Here is a 21,400-nt window from a genome sequence, read left to right on the forward strand (position 1 = left end):
ATTAAGTTCTTTTTTTCCTTTATTTATCTGTGTCAATTATATACTTTCAGAATTAAAAATAATTATTGCAAAATTTATTCGTTTGCTTTTCAAAAGCTTCTTACATGTTTTTTTTTTGAAATTTACATAGGGTTCTGTTAATTCTAAAATTTAAGACCTGATTCTTGAATCAAAATCAAACACATGATTTTAAAAACGATCAAATCACAGAGATTTTGGTTATAGCAGTAAGAGCACTTTTAAAAAATGTTTTATTTTATGTTTGGAGATGACAAAGTTACTTCTACTCCAACTCTCTCCTTAGTAAAAGCAGAAAATAACAAAAACAAAACCTATAGGGAAAAAAATTCTCTTTATAAACTCTAAGAAAACTGAGATTTTCAGCCCAAATAATAAGGGCATAGAAATTCCAATAGAGTGAAATTTTGACTAATCTATAGAGGAAATAGCACCAATAGATTTTGTGCACTGCAAAAACCTCTTTGAAATATGGTGGTCTCTGGCCATAAAGATAGAATTAAAGATTTCTTTCTTTGAATAGTGAGCTACTGGAATGTGATGGGCCTTGGAACAATGCACAAATCCTATTCTACAATGTGAGAACAGAAAAGCCACACACACATGCACACACACACGCACCACCTTTTCCAGAAGAAGTTATTAAGAGTTGCAAATAGAAGCAAGAAATATGTTTGATGATGAGCTTGACAATTGTACGAAGTCCACTCAGGGGTATAAAGAAGTAATTAAAGCAATTAGCCTCCAATCTATTGTCAGATGCCCTGGGAGAAAGAGTAGAAAGAGGTAACCTGGTCTAATCTTGTCAGCTGAACTTCTGGGAAAAGGGACTACTGATATTTGCTAGGCAGAAGAAACATTATCTCTGAAATGCCCTTTGTAGAGTGTTTCTGGCTGAGGGTTACCTATAATAAATAGAACCTAAAATCTACATGGCATGGCACATGTCTTGTAAGTTATTCAAGTTTCTGAGACATAAAATGGAGGTGCTTTATACCATAAATACTCCTATTGTGTGAGGTAACCTCGTGACCGTTATTTAGAGACTTGATCGATAGAGTTCTGAGCAAGATACTCATGTCTAGTGTAGGGATATGGGACCTGGGGAACTGCCATTGATATCTCAGGCCTTTTTCTATTTTATCTGAACCTATTCCTTGACTCTATCTTTGAAATCATTAGCAAAGGCTGATGCTGGAATAAGATCTGTGATTCACTTGTGTCTGATTTGATAACCAAGTCTATGTGTTAGCTTGAGGGAATAAAATGCATTCCCTAACACCACAAAGGAAGTTTATAATGCAAGAAACTTCATAATGATTCGTACTGATTTTCGGCTGATTTTGAAAATGTATTCAGGAGCAAGCAAAGGTCCTACAAAGAAAACATATGATCTTAGAGCAGAAAGTTAGATGAAAAAGTGTTCTGGGATAATATATACAAAACAAAGCTGTCCCAGATCACATGGCCAACTCAACCCCAACATATACATACAAAACTTTAGCTGGATTAAGAGATCTACTCGTAATAAAAATGAGTAATAACCAGAAAGGAAACTATATATGGATCATGTTAACTAATTATGTAAAAAGGAAAGGAAGATAAAAAAGAGATAAAAATTTACAGCAGTACAAAATCAATAGCATTCTTAAAACCAAAAATCATTGAAAAAGGTAATTAAAATATAATTTATAATAAACAACAAAACTGTAAATTACCTAAGAATAAACCTAACAAAATTAGAAATTGACACTATTAAAAAACTACTGAAAATTTTTAGGATACATAAGAATAAAATGGAAATATATTTATACATGAGAATGGGATTCTTGAAGTTCAAGATGCGATAACTGAAATAAAAATTCAGTACAAAAGTTGGAATGTGAAATTAAAGAAAACTCTTGGAAAATAGAGGAAGAAGACAAGAGACAGAAAATAAAATAGAATGAATAATTATTCTTGGAATTTTGACATTTAATTGTAATGATATTTGAAGAGGCTATAAAGAAGACAGAGAAGAGGCAATTAGGAGGTCAAAGATATGAGTATATAGATTAAAAGTTGAAATGCTGATAGCAATGCATATCATTAATACTTCAGAAAACTGAAGAGAAAAAAGTGATTCCAAAAACTTAATAGATAGAGGATGACTTGTTCTCATATGGTGGATCAAATAAGATTAGGCCCAGGGTTGCCAATACAAGACAGTTGATAGAGGGCAGATTCAGATTTTGACTATACAATTTATTTGCTAAGTAACCTGAAACAAGCTATTTGATTTCTTGGGATCTCAATTTCCTCATCTGTCATTAGGGATGATATTACTTTTTTCACAAGTTTGTTGTGAGGAATAAATAGGCTAATACAGAACTTAGTAAATAGAAAGTGCTAAATTAATGTTAGCTGTTATTAGAAAACTTATTAACAGCAAGCAACATTGGAAGCCTGAGCACAGTAGAAGAATAGCTTTAAAAGCCTGAGGGAAATCATTTCCAACTTAGAATTTTGTAACTAGCCACACTCTCAGTTATTATTTGTGGGGAAGAATAGATATTTACTTCTGACAAAACTATGTGTGTGTGTGTGTATTGTGTGTGTGTGTGTGTGTGTGTGTATAGATATATATGTATATATAACTCCTGAGCACATTTTTTTTTCACCAAAATGAGTAAGTAAACCCAAAAAATGGGAAAATAAGTTTTCTGAGATAGAATTCAATACTGAAAAGAGGCTAAAAGAATTCTCAATGTAATGTCAAAAGAAGTCCCAGGACAGAAGAGTTCCAGCAGCCTAGAGATACTAGTTCAGGACATTAGTGGGATATATGAGAAAGGTTATTTTAGAAAAATAAAGTTGATACATTATCTGACAGGTTTGATCATGTGAATAATTTGAATAAAAAGCATTTTAGATAACTGTCGAAGTTTTGGGAAAACTTCAACAGATATTTTTAAAATATTAAGCCAATAAAAATAAATAAAAGTTTAAATTTAAGGAAAGTAAAAATTATTGTTTAAGAAAGGCAATGAAATACTGTTGTAATGCTTGGCTCAGGATTACATAATATTGAAAATAGTAAATTTGGATTTAACTAATAAAACCATATTGGGAAGATGGGAAACAGAAAATGTGCGTGTGTGAAAGATGTATTATACTGCTAAATAGTAATCTTCTAAATTTGGAAAGCAATACATAATATTTACAACAAAGATGGTGAGGGGAGTGGTGTATAATAGATATCTCCTAGAAAAAAAATAAAGGAATGCATATTGTTCACTTCACATTTATTTTTAAATATCAAAGGTCACCTGCATTTGAGTGCCAAGGCCAGTGGTAGATTCAAACTTTTAGAGTCACTAACTACTGAAAACCAAAGTTATGAGTTTTATATTATTATGCTTCAATGTTTTTCTTTTTAAAAATATAAATATAATTTTTTTTTCTAAAATGTATTTTTTTCCTAGTTCAGCTTTTCTGAAGCCACAAGCATAGATTAATTTGCCTGTTATATAATCCATCTCAGGTTAAAACCTAGACAATCCTGATGCAGCCTCACACTTTGAAAAATCCTGGGGATCTGTGTCCCATTGCACATTGAAGATTTGGAAAAACGTGTTCTACAGCATGACCAACATAATTTTCAGAATTGGATTTTACTGAGTATTATAGGTCTACACTATGGCACTTCAAAGAAACAGACATTCCTACAGAAGGGTAGACTTGATGAGGGCTTAAACTTTAGGAATAAGCTGTGTCCAGGAGGAAACACTGGATAGGTGTTTATCTGTCCTGTGCTTTTTCTTAGGGCTATAGGGAAAATTAAGTTTGCTGTCTTGGATTTCTCCTCTCCTGTGTTTGACTCTAATTTTTCCTAAACTTCAATAATGATTGAAATATACAGAAGAGGATATAGGCAAAGAGCAGTAAAAGGCCAGTGTGGCCAATCCCCTCTCCTGTCACTTGAGTGGAAGGAGCAGCATTCTTCAAAAGAATTCTGGAAGATGACAAGCAGGGGCATGAGTAGTGGCCTACAACAAACTTAGAAGCAATGAGATGAGTATCTGAGCCATCGAGTGATAGATGTGAGACAACTGTTCTTTTTCCATGTATCACAAAATGGTGACACTGATGTTTGGAGGTATATTAGAATTATCCCAATGAGGATTTTGTATTGTCCCTTTCTCTCATATGTCTCAAATAACACCTTAAAGCATTTTGTCTTTGATGTAGAAGGAAGTACCCAGGCCAATATGGAGGCCCTGGTGGGTCCTAGGGTTTCTCTGAAATCTTGTAGAAGTTTAGGCACAAATCAAAATAGGTGTCTGTTGTTTTTGACCTTCTATCTTCCATCAAATTAGCTGAAGTCATATTAAATTTTAGAACAGGTTTGTATCATTTAGCTCATCCTTGGTGGATTATTAAAGTCAAATACATATTTTAATGAATTTTGAACTTAAAAAATGGTACCTTTATTTTGAGGAAAAAATATTACTCTTGGAATACTGGCTGTTCAGAGAGTTAAATCATCTGTATTACATGAAGGCTTTACATGTTGCTAGGTCAGGTATGCCCATGCTCTTACTGCTGCCAATTTCATCCTTACATATCACCCAGAAAAATGCTGACATATTGCCAATTAGAGTGAGTTTTCCTATCTCCCCTGTCCTAGATTTTATTGTTCAAAGATGAACATGGTGCAAGTATGAACCAATATGTTATGGACAATCAAAAAAGCTAAGAAAATATGTTGAAAATAATTGGGAGGAGTCCTTGCACAGGTTAGGCAAGGCTGCATTCTCATTATTCAAGAGGTTTTGGAGGAAAAATTTAAATAAGGAGCTGGCAAAGTTTCCAAGGGGGAAAGTATCTGACAGCTTAGAAAACTATTTTCCAAATTATTTTGCATCAATAGTGTTTTAAGTTATCTAGTTCAATAAATACATAATTTGAAAAAAAATCATAAAAAAAAGTTATTAGGGGGATGAATCTTCATTATTCAAATACCTATTTACATTAGGATATATTAAATCTTTACACCTAATATGCTGTCTGATACCTCATCGTGGATTTGATTTGCATTTTCCTGATGATTAGTTATGTTGAGCACTTTTCCATGAACTTATTGTCCATTTGGATGTCTTTTTAAGGAATATTTGTTAAGATCCTTTGCCTATTTTTAAATCAGGTTATTATTATCTTTTTATAATAGAGTTTTAACAGTTTCTTATAGATTTTGGATGTTAACCCCTTCTCAGATATATGGTTTACAAATTTTTTTTTCCATTCTGACTTTTCCTTTTATTTACTGCTTCCTCAGCTATGCAGAAGCTTTTTAGCTTGATGTAGTCACACAATTTTTGCTTTTGTTGTTTGTGCTTCTGGTGTTATAGCTAAAAAATCATTGTAAAGGAGATTTTTTCTATATTTTCCTCTAGGGTTTTTATGGTTTCTCGTCTCACATTTAAATCATTAATCCATTTCAAATTAATTTTTGTGAATGCAGTAAGATAGTGGTCTAGTTTCATTCTTTGCATATGGATATCTGGTTTTCCCAGTACCATTTATTGAAGAGAATATCCTTTTCCTATTGTGCATTCTTGACATCCTTGTCAAAAATTAGTTGGCCATATATGTATGTGTTTATGTCTGGGTTTTCTACTGTATTCCAATGGTCTATGTACTTGTTTTTATGCCAATGCCATACTGTTTTAATTACTTTAATAGCTTTGTAACATAGTTTAAAATCATGAAATGTGATGCCTCCAAATTTGTTCTTTCTCAAGACCGGTTTCGCTTCTTTGAGATCTTTGTAGTTCCATACCATACCAAGGGTCAAAGAAGAAATTGAAGGAATATTAAAAATATCTTGAAACAAATGAAAATTGAAACACAACATACTGAAACTTAGGAGATGCAGCAAAAGCAATTTTGAGGGAGGAAGTATAGTGATAAACATCTACATTAAGAAAAAAAAGATCTCAAGTAAACGATATAACTTTACACCCTAAGGAACTAGAGCAAGGTCAAACTGAACCAAAAGTTAGGAAGAGAACAACAAAGATCAGAGCATAAATAAAATATAAACTAGAAAAACAATAAAACTAAGTCAATGAAACTAAGCTGGTTTCCTGAAAAGATAAACAAAATGTCATACTTTAGCTAGACTAAGAAAAAAGAGAGAAGACCCAAATAAAAGCAGAAATGAAAGAGAAGACATTACAACTAATATCACAAAATACAAAGACTCATGAAAGACTACTATGAACAATCATCTGTCCAGAAATTAGATAACCTAGAAGAAATTAATAAATTTCTAGAAAAATATAACCAGCCAAGACTAAATCATGAAGAAATAGAAAACCTGAACAGATTAATAACAAGTAAGATTGACTCAGTAATTAAAAATCTTCCAACACAAATAAGCTTAAGACCAGATGACTTCACTGATGAATTGTTAAATACTAAAAGAAAAATTAACACTAATCCTTTTCAAACTCTTCTAAAAGATTGAAGAGTGGGAAACACTTCCAAACTCATATTTCAGGGCTCGCATTACTCTGATACCAAAGCCAGACAATGACACCGCAAGAAAAAAAATTACAGGCCAATAGCCCTGATGAACACAGATGCAAAAGACCTCCACCAAATACTGGCAAACCTAATTAACAGCACATTAAAAGGAATCATACACTATGATCAAATGGGATTTATACTTGGGATGCAAGGGTGGTTCAACATAACAAATCAATAAATGTTATACACTATATTAACAAAATGAAGGATAAAAGCTGTGATCATCTCAACAGATGCATAAAAACATTTGATGAAATTTAATATACTTTTATGATAAAAAAAATCTCAACAAATTTGATATAGAAGGAATGTACCTTAATATAATAAAGGTTATATATGACAAGCCCACAGCTAAGATCATAGTCAATGGTGAAAAGCTGAACATTTTTCCTTTAAGACCAGGAACAAGACAAGGATGACTGGTTTTATCACTTCTATTCAATAGAATATGAAAGTCCTAGCCAGAGCAATTAGAGAAAAAAGGAAATAAACGTCACTCAAATTGGAAAGAAGTACAATTGTCTCCTTGCAGATGGCATGATCTTATACAGAGAAAACCCTAAAGACACCAAAAAACCGTTAGAACTGATAAATTCAGTAAATTTACAGGACACAAAATCAACATACAAAAGTTAGTTGCATTTAGAGACTAACATTGAAGTATCTGAAAGAGAAATTAAAAAAGCAATGCCATTTATGACAACATGGTAAACAATAAAATACCTAGGAATTAATTTAAACAAGGAGGTGAAAGACCTGAAAACTATAAGACATTGGTAAAAGAAATGAAGAAGACACAAGTAAATGGAAAGATACCCCATGTTTATGGTTTGAAACAATATTGTTAAAATATACATACTACCCAAAACAATCTATAGATTCGATATGATCCTTATCAAAATTCCAATGGCATTTTTCACAGAAATAGAAATACAGTCCCAAAATGCATGTGTAACACATGGTTTCTTAATGTGTTGGGGATTTTTCTCAAGGGTGGTTTAGAACATTTGTTTGATGGGTTAAAGTCCCCATCATGCTCCACCCACATTGTGCTACTATAACATAGTTGAGTATTGAAATCTTGAGAGAGATTACATGCAGCTAATAAATAGGGATGTTTGTAAAAATGCCACTGAAATGATGTAGTAGTGGAATGCTTAGGAGTAAGAAAGTGAAGGATATATATAGAAGATTTAGAAATCAGTGTTAGAAATCAGACATGCTCCCAGAGAAACCAGTGTTTGAGTTTCTGTCACTAATTTCATGACATCTGGTTAGTAGTGTAAAGACTCGCTGTCAGATGTTTGGCAATATGTGAGCAGGAAGAAGAGGAGACCACTTCATTTGTGTTTGTTCTGGACAGACTACTATATTTCTATATATTTACTGTTTCTCAGACTTGTTAAGGGAGATAACAGGAAACCATTGTAAAAAAGAAAAGAGAAAGAAAGCATTGTTTTCAGTATATTTTTAGTGAGATAGATGATTTCGATGAGGTTGGGAAACTAATCAGGGTGTTCCTAGTGACAAATGGGAAGAATCTGAATATAGACAGTGTTGTGAGGATAGAAATAAGGAAATCATCTTAAAAATATGCAGGAAAAGAATTAAGGGCACTTTCTGATTGATGGAATATAAATGATGAAGAATAATTTAAGAATGATCTCTAAATTTCTTATTAGTTTAGGAGATAGATGGTGTCATCGCTAAAATGGGGAACATGGTGAAAACAAGTGAAGAAGAATTGGAGAATAAAGAATTGAATAAAGAATAAAGAATTGGAGATGAATAAAATGAGATAAAGATGATCATTAACTCAGATTTGAACACAGGAGTTTCCAGGTAGTGATGTTCAGAGGGCAACTGAATATATAGATTCAGCCTTTATAAGAAAAATCTTTGCTGTATATATGTATTTGGTTTTAATACATACATTTAAGTTTTAAATATATAAATGGTATTTGAGGCCTTAAGTGGAGTTTTCTTGGTGTTTGCAGAGTGAAAGAAGAGAGGAAGAGAAGAAAGAGAAGAAAGGGTATAGAAAAGATGGGAGTGGAAACAGTGAAAATGGAGAAAGGAGCTAATAAAGGAGGTAAGAAATGGCTGTGGAGGTCAGGACTTGATGTAAAAGAAACAGTGGAACTAAGGTAAGGAAGAAAGCATAGGCAACTTAGGGGGCAGAAAGGTTGTATAGACAACTGGTAACCTTGACATTGGTGATTTGGGCAATATCAGCAGAGTGGTGCCACTGGAAACCTCCTAATTGAGAATCATTGGGGGAGATAAACAATTTTAAATAACCATGTTTAGAAATCCAAAGCTTTAATTCAATCAGCACATCAGAGTAATTTGAAGACAATATGCATAATATGGGCATTATAGAGCTTAAAAAGATTTTGTAAAAGAAATGTATGTTTACAAGGAGATTAGTAGAGGTTTGAAACAATGTAGTTTTTATAGATTTTAATTTAATTGTATAATTTTTTGGTAGTTTGTGTTTTCACAGTACTGTGGCATTTAGATTTTTAAGCTTTGCAGAATTGCTAGCTGAATTGAAATAGATAGCGTTAGGTTCTCTGATTTCCATTTAAACGCTCAACAAACCATCACAAAAAAAGTAGTTTTCATGGTTTATAACAACTTTAAGAGATTTGGAGCTGTGCTATGGATACATCTAATTATACTAAATATGACTTTCAAAATTACTCTTTCCTATTACCTGGTCAAATTAGTGTAGAAGGAAATGGTTTGCCTAGATATAGGATGCTAATATATATTTGAACATTCGATATATTAAAGAACCCTCTGTACAACAAAGTAAAAATTGCAGAATCTATTTAGTACATATAAAATTTAATTAAAAAGAAAATATTGAGTTTTTAGAATCAAATTTTTTATTACGAAGCCAGATATTTTTATTAACTGGCAGAAAGGTAAATTACAGCTCTCAATATTATCTATTGAATTTTAGATGATTTCATGTATAATTTTAGTGAAAAATTGATTGCAATAGGAGGGCAGAATCAAGAATTATAGAATATTAGAATAGGAACATATGTTGGCTCTCATCTTGTTAGCCCCAAACTCCTGCTTTTCAGGTGAAGAAATTATAGCTTGAAAAGGTTCAAGGGAAACAAAGATCCTAAAAAAGTAGGTCTAAATGGAATGCTTCAGTAGAAGATTTGGAATAAATAGATGTTAGCTTCCCATCACTGGATAACTACAGAATATGGGTGATGAGCCATAAGGAGAATTGGGATGTAAAATGAAAGCAAAGACAAATACTATGGAAAAATTGCAAAGCTGTAACAGAAGCAACTCCATTAGCTACAGGGTAACATGCTAGGAACTAGTTGATGAATGCCAGTTCTTACTCTAGAATCACTCAGATTTTATAATATTTTAAATACTTCAGGTTGTAAAATTAAGAAAAAAAGCATTTAGTGTTATCTCTTACTAAAAACAGTTGTGCTCATGGAGTTCATTCTCCCATATAAAATTACATATTACTCATTAAAATGCTTGTTGGCAAATTAAGGGAGAATAATCCAAGAATAAATTAGTATAGTTATAAAGATACTTGTTATCTTTTAAAATTTTGGTTTAAAGATTAAGAGAATTGAAAGCAGACTAAATTTCAAAAGAACAAGAAAAAGATGGTTAAATCATTGAAAACTACTTTTATAATCACTTGCTATGCAGTCATTAAAAAGAATGGATTCAAAGAAATGTATAATGACTTTGGGAAAGATAATTATATAATAAGCAGGAAACAAATGACATATATATATATATATATATATATATATATAACATAATAAATATAAATGTATGTATGAGAAGAAAGAAAATAAATAAAAAAGACATATATACATAATATATGACATATATATAAATATATAATATAATAAATATAAATGTATGTATGAGAAAATAAAGAAAAATTAAAAAAGAAAAGTTAAAAATGACCTACTTGTTAATATTGATTTTTTTTTCCTCTTATTTTCCAACTTTGAAACTCTCTTCAAACAGTGACTATCTATTACTTTTATTATGCTTTGCACCTGTATCAGTCAAACTCTAGTCAGGGAACATGCAAGCAATTTCAACAGAGTGAATTTAATGAATAGTTAACCAAGTAAAAGATGGTTAACTACTGAGAGGAGTCAAAGTGAGCTGTAAGTGTAATAGGTTATCAGCTACAGAAGGCTGTTGACAATCCTAGGACTGAGAAGGATTTTGACCTTGAATAAACTCAGAATTTCAGAAAGCCCATTCCCATTTCTCCCTTCTTAGAAAGCTGAGATGCATTCCTCCGAGGAGATAGATGGTGTAGTCACTACAAATACACACCTCCAGTAAGTGATGAGACTTACTGAAGGCTACTCACAGCAAACTCGAGAGCTGCCTACCAATGTGGCCAAGAAGAAACTTTTTGGTGGTTACTAGGAACCACAAGAGCATCCCCTTGCCACAAGGAATGCTACACGGGGAGCACACGGGACAATGTTCTTCCAGTCATCTGTGAGGCAGGTGCAGGAAAAATGACTCATTTCTCCCTCCTTCAGTCTTGTTCTAGGTGATTTACTATGCCCTTAATAAATGTAGATAATAAGAAAATGGGAGACAAGGACATTTCCTTTTAATTCTATCTTTTTTTTAATATCTTTTAAATGTTGTTTTTTTGTTTTGTTTTGTTTTGTTTTGTTTTGTTTTTTTAGAGTAATGCATACAACCTAGAGATATACAATTCTAACTAATGCTACCTTGAGTTAATGTCTGGTAGACAACAGATTGGTAACTATTTATACATTGATGTAAATATTCTCAGTCTAATGATTAAGTAGTGAATGACTGCTGGCTTTATTAAGACATAATTCCATGTTTCAAAAAAGCAAATCTGCCATATCATTCACTGCTTGAAAGTCTTCAATGATTTCCCCTTGTTTCAATAAAGACACAGATCTACAGTACAACTGTCAAGCTCTTGATAATCTTGATCAGATTACTTTTCAATTTTTATTTCATGACATGCCGTCAATTTTTATTTCAGTCACATCGGCTTTAATTTATTTTCTTAAAAAATCATATTTTTTTCTAGTTCAAGACCTTCACACTAGTTTCTCCCTCTGCAGAGCGTGCTCTTCACATGCCCTCCCACTCATCTCATTCCCCCTTCTCTTCTCTCTCTATAGTAGTAAATAATTAGTTGTGTAATTAATTGTTTAGCTTTGGCTTCCTGGTAAGTTGGACGTACCATTCAAATCTAAACACTCTGTTGTAAATTAAAAGTATTTCATAGTAGGTATTTATCAAATCAAGAGAATTAGTGAATAAATCAATGAGAAAGTGAAAAGAATGATGTGAAGTGTGATATATAATGGGCAAAAAAGAGGAAGTAAAATTGAAACGAAGCTTTTATGCTGCTTTTCTCAATCATTAGCATTAAACAACATATTTTAAATATTTAAAGTAAGACAAAGTAAGGTTTGGGCCATTCAAATGAGGAAATATATTGCCATAAAATGGTTGATGCAGGGTTTTGTCATTATATCAGTGTGATTAATATAACAATATCCAATATTTAATATTTAGTTTTAAATTATTGATTAATTTCTGAAATTTTAAGTTAAAATTTGTTAATTTCTAAAAATTTGACAAATCTAATGAAAAGGTACATGGACTTTTTGTCTATATTAAAAAATACTGATTCTTGCATAGAGGGAACATTTATTTCATCCTCAGATTAGTCACACCTTCCTCCACATGTCTTCTTTACCTTCCCCCCAAAAAAGCATTTTCTCCAAATAATTTATCCTCATTATTTCTCCCTGTAAATGATAAATATATAGTTTATATACATATATTTATATAAGTATAAATATATTCACACACTTTCACATAGAATTTTCATGTTGTAAAGTATACTTATAATCTTTATTCAACAACATTTTTACTATGTTGCTTAGCAAATGGCTTTTATTTTCTGGCAGAAGATGTAGGAAATTTATAAATGACTACTTTTAATTATGAAAAGTATTTAATATAATATATTGATGGCAGCATCAATTATATATCGATATATATTATATATCGATATATAATTGATGCTGCCATCAATCTAAAATATAATTCCAATAACGTATCTTAGAGGTTAAGTGGGGATGAATATTTACCTTTTTTTTTTAGCTGGTTAAAGTTATGTCGACATTCAGAAAAAACAAGGAGCAGAAGATAAGCTATCTATCCTTTGTTTACATTTCATAACAGATCTCTTTAGGTGACAGAGCAGATGGTCACCAATGTGTAAACAGAGCACTGTATTAACCAGAAGGATTCCAGCATGCATATAACTCAAACATACATGAGATTCAGTCTTATCATTTAACTCTGCTAATTTCAATATATCCTATTCTATGTCACATAATATTTTTCATAAAAAAACTAATTTAATAATTAAAAGTTCATTTATGCTATATCATCGTTACATACTGCTTTTATCTTAATATTACTTTGGCATTTTAAGTATGTTCAGAATTACTAACTTTAATTTTATTTTTGTTAATCTTCCATGAAATATATTTATATAACCGTATCATATGTGATATATGTGACACAATATTCTCTTATTAGTCGCAAAAGAGAAAAGATTCAAAAGTAAAGAACATTGCTGTATTGTTTTGTCCAGTAGTTCTCTTAATTTCTGTTGCTACATTTGATATGATTTTCACCTTTAAAAATATATTTAAGGATAATATGTGATACATCCAATTGTTTTTTGCTAAATTTTGAAATAGAAATTTAAAATCTTTAATTCTGAACTGCTCAATAAATATTTCTCCATTTCCTATCTTAAAATAGATATAAAAACAAGCTTTAGCTGATTTCAGCCTTAAATTTTTGAATTTTAAAAATTGGAATTTTTATATTTTATAGAGCTAAAAAATAAATGTTATACTTTATGGTATAACTGAAAGCCAAAGAAAACAAACAAATTATGATAATGGGAGATCCAAATTGAAATGATTACAACCAGTCCTAATTCTTCATCCTTCAGGTTCATTCTTACTGTCTTAGTTTGTATATTGTTTTTTTTTTTCTTGCTTCCAACTTATGTCTTTTATTGTCAGAAGGGAAAATGATCATCAACATACAAATTTCTGTGGGTAAAATGTTCTATTTTCTCACAACCTATGTCATGAAAAATTTCTTTTTTAGTCTCTCTGATTTTTCACTTAATCTAGTCTAGAGGAAATACATACTTCTCTTTAACTTTCTGTGTTAAAATATCAATGGATTTAGGGAAGGAGTTTATATTTAGCAGTTTTTACAAAGGAAATGTCCTCTTAGATTATTTTAAAAATATGATTCAATAAGAATTACAGGACAGTGCAATGTCTGAAAAATATGTATTTGCTGTAAAAGAATTCTTTAGAGGATGAGACCCAATTATCTTTAGAACTAATTGTACTTAAACTTCTTATTGCTAGTGTAATAAAGGGCTCTAAGAATTTAACAATATACTAGGATTAAGAGTATTGATGAAAGAATTTAAAAATTTAATTCAATGAGTATCTATCATTTTTAAAATCTACACAGGGTCATGGAAAACAAGGTGCTCAGTTTTCAAGAAGGTTAACATTTAAAGAAAAATAAATTTTTGCCCAATTTTCTTACCCTTTTACTCTTGTTGATTGCTTTATAATGATAATTTGGTTGCCAAATTAGACATTGTAGAAGAAGATTAAATTACAATACTGTTGACTGGGGTAAGAAAGAAAAGAATTAGCTAACGTTTTTATTGGTATTTTTCTCTCTCTTGAGTGTTCCAAACTTAGGGCTCTATAGTCCAGCTAATAGTGTAGCCTCGCCCCACAGATAAGAAAGTAATAGATATGAATTTTAGGACAGGGGAATGGGCAATTTGTCTTTCTATTAGCGAGAATTAAGTCAAAGTAACTTGTATATCAGGAAGATAAATGTACTTATTTCTTTTATTAGTCTAGTAGACATTCAATACTAATTGTGATTTGAATCAAGCCATATGCACTAAAACTCATTGTAGTTTCTAGATCATTATAGATCATATTATGTAATAATTTAATTACTCAGTAGATTAAACAATTTCCCTCTCAATATAGCAAATGCATGCTGGGAGAAAAAATGTACTGAAAAACATTAAAAAAATGTTAAAGCATCCATTAGTGTAGGCCTCCAGCACAAAATGAATTCCACCATATTGGTCTTTAAAAAAATTTTTTTTATAGAAATTTAAGTTTTAAAAAGTACATCTTTTATCTCTAGAAAAATGGAGTAGGAATACAGAGAAAAGCCAAAACATGAGATAAGATAAAGGGAATATCCTTCCCAACTAGCCTCTGTTAAAATATTTGTTCCATTCTAACAAAGAATTGTGAAGAAACAAAAATGTTATCTCTTCTCCAGGATATGTTTCTGGTTTGAGGTACTCTAAAAAATGCCATTCTTGGCTATTTATTTACTTGCCAAATGTTTGTTTCTTGAACCTGGTTCTGTGAGTCTTTCTATTTGATTTTTCTTTTTTTCTGAAGAGCAGTAGTCAGAACTAATGACTATTTCTTTTACAAATTTTTGTATGGCCTAGGAAAATGTTTTAAATATAGTGACTGCTTCAAACTGTTGATGATTGTTAGTCTAATGGTTAATAAATATGGAAAATTTACATTTTTTCTTTAATAAGTTATTTTATAGTGTCCTAAAGAAATTAAAGTACATTCCTTTTCTAATTATATCTTTATATTTTATAGATCAACAGAATTGGTTGAGAATAATGAAATAGAGTGAATTATGTTGAAATCTTGTCACAAGGTGGCACTGCTGTTTTAAATATAAGACTATACCTAACAATTCTCTTTTTGGGGGTGATCTTTCAAAATCTTTAAAATATTTTGAAAATATGTCATACTATCATAAGGATTTTAGATCTCCAATAAACTTTTAAATAGAGGCATCCACAATTAGTGTTGCTTCTTGGCTACAATGTTTACAGTTTTGTTTTTTTTTCTATCAAGGTCTTTGAAGTTCCAGTTCTCAAACACCCTGCTTTAACTGAATTTAGATATACAAATCTAATTTAATGCCCTTAGGGAAAAATAATCAGACAGACCTATTTTAGGCCATAATATTTCTATTTTTGACTTTCATTTCTTTATTAACTTGTTAAAAAGTAATTGATTCCATTTTAATAAATGTCATTATTAGGGTGTGAGAATCAATTTTTATCTATTAAGTCAGTGATTACTATTTTCTTTTTTTTTTTTAGAAAATAGAAAAGAATTAATATTCCAAATTGGTATTTGGAAAGAAGGCAATGTCATAAGTCTTACTACACAAGTACATACATTTCATATGCACAAAGTTGAAATCAAAACCAAGATAAAATAACATCACACACTCATGTTCTCTGTGAGAAATATTTATTTAGGCTTATTTTTATTGTACATATAGTCATGGTTTCTATAGCTATAGTTTTAATTACAAAGTATCATTTTTTACATGAAATCAGTAATCTCAGTATAAAGTATCTGAACTACAAAAGCCAAAAGGTGAGAGGTGCTGCTTATTAAGCAGGCTAGAAACATTAATAAGGATAAAAGTTTGCTAAAGGCAAAGAGTCACCTTCGCAAGTATAAAGAGAAAAGAATATTACCAAAAACAACCTTCCTGCCTCAAGTTACTGAGATAGTATTAGTTTAAAAATACAGTTTTAGAAAGAATATCATAACAGCTTTTAAGCTTAACAAATTGTATGTTCTTAAAGAATAATTAAGTTGGATCTCTAACCCTGAATGAACCTGCTTGCCATATGCAAATAGCTTGTGTGCTTGTCTTCAGATTTAACACATGATTCACTCATGCTAGCATCCCTGGACAGATTGCCAGTCTTGTAGGTATACCTTCTGCAATGAGCCAGTCCTCTGAATATTCTTTTTATTAGTTACTTGGAAGTAAGAACAAGGAAGAGGAAGAAAGAAGAGAAACCTATGTAGTTTTAAGTGAAAAACAAAACCCTCCAGCTAGAGATTCCAGCACTGATGTCACCTTATCAGAGATCCCCTTCCTTGACTGTTACTCACTCTACCCAGTGCCCTGACATGGCAGATATGGACTTGTGTGTTGTCTGTCTTCCTCACTAGACCATAAACTGCATGGGAACAGAACTGTTTTGTTCACTGCCGCATCCTCAATGTCTCAGCCACTCAACACATGTTAAATGTCTCAATGAATGTTTGTTCAATAAGTAAATGAATTTTCATCATGGACATAGAGATGTGATTGCTTTTATTTTCATCATAATAAGGAACCCATATTAAATATCTATTAAACATGAATTTTAGGAGCTACTATTAGACAATGCCTGAAATTTGGCTTTACCTGTCTAAAACTTTTGAATGTCCAATGTTATTTTTCTGTAATCAATCTGTAACATATAACATATAAGAAATACGTAGCAGTTTGAGGAATCAGAATATTTGAGCTGTGGCCACCAAGGGGCATTAACTTGGTAAATTCAGCCTATTTTAAGTCTGCTCTCAGCCTTAAACACACAAACATTCAATAGTCTTCTTAGTGGAGATTATAGCATTTTCATAATAATAATTTAGCCTACTCAAACTTCTCAAACTGGGCATGCTTGTTAACTTGGGGCAGCTGGCTGAGTGCCACAGCCAGAGTACTCCCATGAGAGCGAGTACAGAAAAGTATGGATAGAGAGGCAGAGAGCGTCAGCCAAGGTCTAAATAGGAGCCGGGCTTCTCAACGTTTTCTCTAGATACTTATATGCATGGAGATTAGGGATATAGCTTGAAATAAGCTACCTTAAATATGTTTATACATTTTTATAGTTTACTTCATAATATATCTATGTTTTATTTAAAATAAAAATAATGTTCTTACTCTCAAAAGATGATGCTCTAGATTGCTGTTTTTTCCTGTTTCCTGTGGCTTTATATTACTACTGATGCACGGCCTGTAATAGAGTACACAGCTTGATAAGTGTGGCTTACACCATCATTCATCTATTTATGTATTCGGCCACCTATTATGTGCCTAGCACTGTGCCATGATCTTGGGAAAGATAAGCAAGACAAATACGGGAGACAACTAATGAGCAAGTAAGTACCATGTGGTACCTGCAATGATAGAGGTGGATACGGACTGGTATGGGAATTGAGGAGTATGTAGTCGAGCCTGAGTTAGGAAAAATTTTAGTAGGAAAAGCTTCCTGGATAAAATTTTCTTATACCTATAAAAGTATCAGTTAAAAGTGAAATTGCAATTAAATGCAATAAAAACGTATCATGGAAATTGCCAACTGGTGAAATATTCAAATGGTGAAAGAGAATGGAAAAGTGGATAGAATTGGGAAATAGCTGTTAAGAGATCTGAGCTTTAAAATTCCTTCTATCACTCACAGTTCAGAAAACAAATGTATCTAGGGTTAGCAGGTATAGCCCCTACCTCTGTTGGCTATATTCTTCTCTATTTTTCCCCCAAATTAAGCTATGGGAGCTAGAGATAGCTGGTATTTCGTGATAACTCTAGTGTGCCAGATATTGTGATATACTTTTTCTTATAATTTTTAAAAATAAAATTTCCAACATTCACAAAAGAAGAGCAAATTGTATAATGAGCTGGGAGAATATCTAGCTTCCAAAATAATGTTTGAACTGGTTTTGAATTCTTGGGTACATTGCTTAACTTTCATAGCCTGTGTTAAGTAAGGTTCTTTGAATTGCAATGACATATACTAAACTTAGATGAGCCAAAGCAAAAGAAGACATTTTTTGAAGGATGTTGGGATCTCTAGCTGAATAAACAAACATTGGGTGGGGGTTCAGAAACTTGGGGTTCAGAGACTTGAGTCCTGATGCTCCCATCTCCATTTCCATCAACTTCATCCTTCTTTCTTGTTGCTGAGTTTTTTTTTTGTTTTTTGTTTGTTTGTTTTGTATGTGTATGTGTGTTTGTTTGTTTTTTTACTAAATGACAGAAAAGACAGCTGCCAGTAGTTTTATAACTTAGAGTATATCAAAATCCAACAATCTTCAACAAGATACCAACTTCTGGAATAATGAACTGTGGCCAGGGGTAAAATGAAATAATTGAAGAATAAGGAAACAGAAATCATGTGCATGGGATGAGTGAAGTGTAATTAAGGAAAGCTGGGAGAAAAGGATGTCGTGCAAACAATCACGTGTACATCCTTTATGAGGACTAAATGATTTTATCTGTAAAACGAAGTCTTTGAAATACATGATTGCTAAGGTATCTTCTGGTTCCTAATATACACCTCTTTCAAAGTCCCTAGGTATGCCTGTAAAAAGTTTGTTACTTTGAAAGGGCAGGAGAATCCATGAATAAATAATAACATGTCCTGTAATATGAGTTTATCCAAAGGTCAAGACTACAGTGTGTCATTTTTAAGTGTATATTTTAAGGTGACAGGCCATTAATATAAAATTTTAATAAGAGAAGGAACCCAAACCAGACAATTTCATTTTACATTAAATACGTTTTAACTGTGTTGTCATACTGACATTTCCCATCCATAGACATGATAGAAAAGTAAATTAAACTAAAGAACAAGAAAATTTCTACATAAAACCCAAGAATTTGTTTCTCATTACTGCTATTTTATGTGTTGAAATCTCCAGTTTATCCATTTTAAACTTATCTATTAAAGTTTCTTTATAGCCTTAATGTTCCCAACATAGCCTAAAAATTTATGGAGTTTTTACCTTGAAATCCCAATACGAATAATTTTTTGGGTGTATGCATTTTATTTTATGTTATTTGGTTGTTACTCATTGAGTGTTCAGTGAATATGTTAGGCTCTGATAAAAAAAAATACTTCAAATGTAGACATTATTCCTCTTTATTTCTTTAATTTTTAGCATGGAAATGTCAAAGATACACAAAAATAGAGAAAATAATATAATGAACCTTTTTATACCATCAACCAACTTCAATGATGATCATCCCAAACTCTTTCCACCTGCCTGTTACCATGTAGAATCTCTATGAAAGTGATATCAGGGAAAGCCAGTTACAACAGTGGATTAAATAAAATCCAGAGTCTCATAACATAACACAAAAACGTCCAGGTTTCAATAGAATATCTGTCATCATACCAAAACTAAAAAGATCTAAACTTAAGAAAAAAGATGTCCAGAGATGTCAACAGTGAGATGACAGAAATTTTAGAAATATCTGACAAAATTTTAAAGCAGCCATGACAAAAATGCTTAAACAAGCAGCTAAAAACATACTTAAAACAAGTTAAAAAAAGAGAACACTCAAACTATGTGAAGCAAAACCTAATAGAACTGCAAGGAGAAATAGATGAATCCACTATCATATTCCCTGAATTAGAATTTCTTTCTGCTTTATATACTTTGAAAAGATTTTGCTTCCTGCACTGACAGAACTGATATATACTCTTTGTTATATTTTTTGCTTGCATGTTCTTCCCCCTACCTGATAACACTGCTTATGAATAAGGGTAGAATTTGTATTTGTTCATTTCTCATTAATTTCTTTATTCATTTATCATACCTATTCTATATGTGTATGTTATATTTGTAATTGCATACTACTTGAAGCAGAATAATTATACACATAATGAATTAGTAAATATGCTATGTTGGGTAATGTGTAAGGTACTAGAGATATAGAGATGAGCTATTCTTAGCAATAATAAAATGATAAATTATATTTATTAAGTATTTATTATGTATCAGGCTCCATGTATAGCATTTTGCTTGCACTGACTTGATTTTCATTTTTCGGTTGGTTTTATATTTGTTTGTTTGTTTCTAACCTTCGTTTGTTTTATAACATTCTCAAAAGGTAGGTACTAATTATTAATTCCCATTTAACATGTAAAACAACTGAGGATGAAAGACATTAAATAACTTACCTAAGATTACACAGTATTGTAGGCTGGATTTGAACCTAGATAATCTGATTCAATAATTCATGCTCTTAATCAGTACTCAGGGATCTCTAATACAGTTGGGGAACCTATCCAAAAAGAGATACTGCTTGATAAGTTCCACAGTATATCAGCAGGATGAAAGGAGGCACATGTCTAAAGGAAGAGAGACTTAGTTACTGAGGTACAAAGGATTAACAGAAGTTAAAGATAAGCAGAAATGACAAAAGATGCAGTTTTGGGTGGAAAGAAGTACATATAGTACAAAAGAGAAAAGAGAGCATTGCTGAGACAGCATGGGGATTATTACGGATGAGGTTTAGTGAGGAGAGGTGAAAAATGGATAGAGTCAAAGAGAGACTGACCATAAAGTGCCAGGTATACCTTTCTAGAATTAAGGATTTTTTTTTTTTTATGAGGACGACAGGATATTACTAAAGTACTTACCTTTGAAAAGATTTCCTTTACAAAGAGATAACTCTGGAGCAGTGTGGACAGTTTAGAAGATATCAAGTGAGGTGAGATTAGAATTGGGAGTCGCAGTAACTAGAGAAGTAATTCTTATCTTTGCGCTTCCTAGAATTGAGCACAAGTACTGGCTCTAATATGAGAGCAACCCATATACACCAAGTTGAATTGAGCCTAACCTGAGGGTCAGAAAGGTTTAATTACTTGTCCTCAAAACTTACCTAGCTATCTGGTGATAGAACTGGGACAAGAATCTTATCTCATGCTTTCTTTTATCTTAAACACAATCTGAGAAACATTGATTGCATCTATACCATTTGAAATATAAAATAATTTGCTAAGTGTGTTTAGAAATGCACTCGAATA

At 31.6% G+C, this 21,400-nt stretch overlaps 1 long non-coding RNA gene across 1 annotated transcript in view; it reads left to right on the forward strand.

Annotated features, from left to right (window-relative positions):
- LOC120607861 (uncharacterized) overlaps nt 1-21,400 on the forward strand; it is a 46,766-nt gene that overhangs the window by 7,834 nt on the left and 17,532 nt on the right. The window contains exon 2 of the long non-coding RNA XR_005654257.1: nt 8,589-8,683. This is a non-coding gene — a long non-coding RNA (uncharacterized LOC120607861). The remainder of the gene's footprint in view (nt 1-8,588; nt 8,684-21,400) is intronic.

The sequence above is a fragment of the Pteropus medius genome, unplaced genomic scaffold, assembly GCF_902729225.1.
Source record: "Pteropus medius unplaced genomic scaffold, Ma_sr-lr_union100, whole genome shotgun sequence".
Lineage (NCBI taxonomy): Eukaryota > Metazoa > Chordata > Mammalia > Chiroptera > Pteropodidae > Pteropus > Pteropus medius.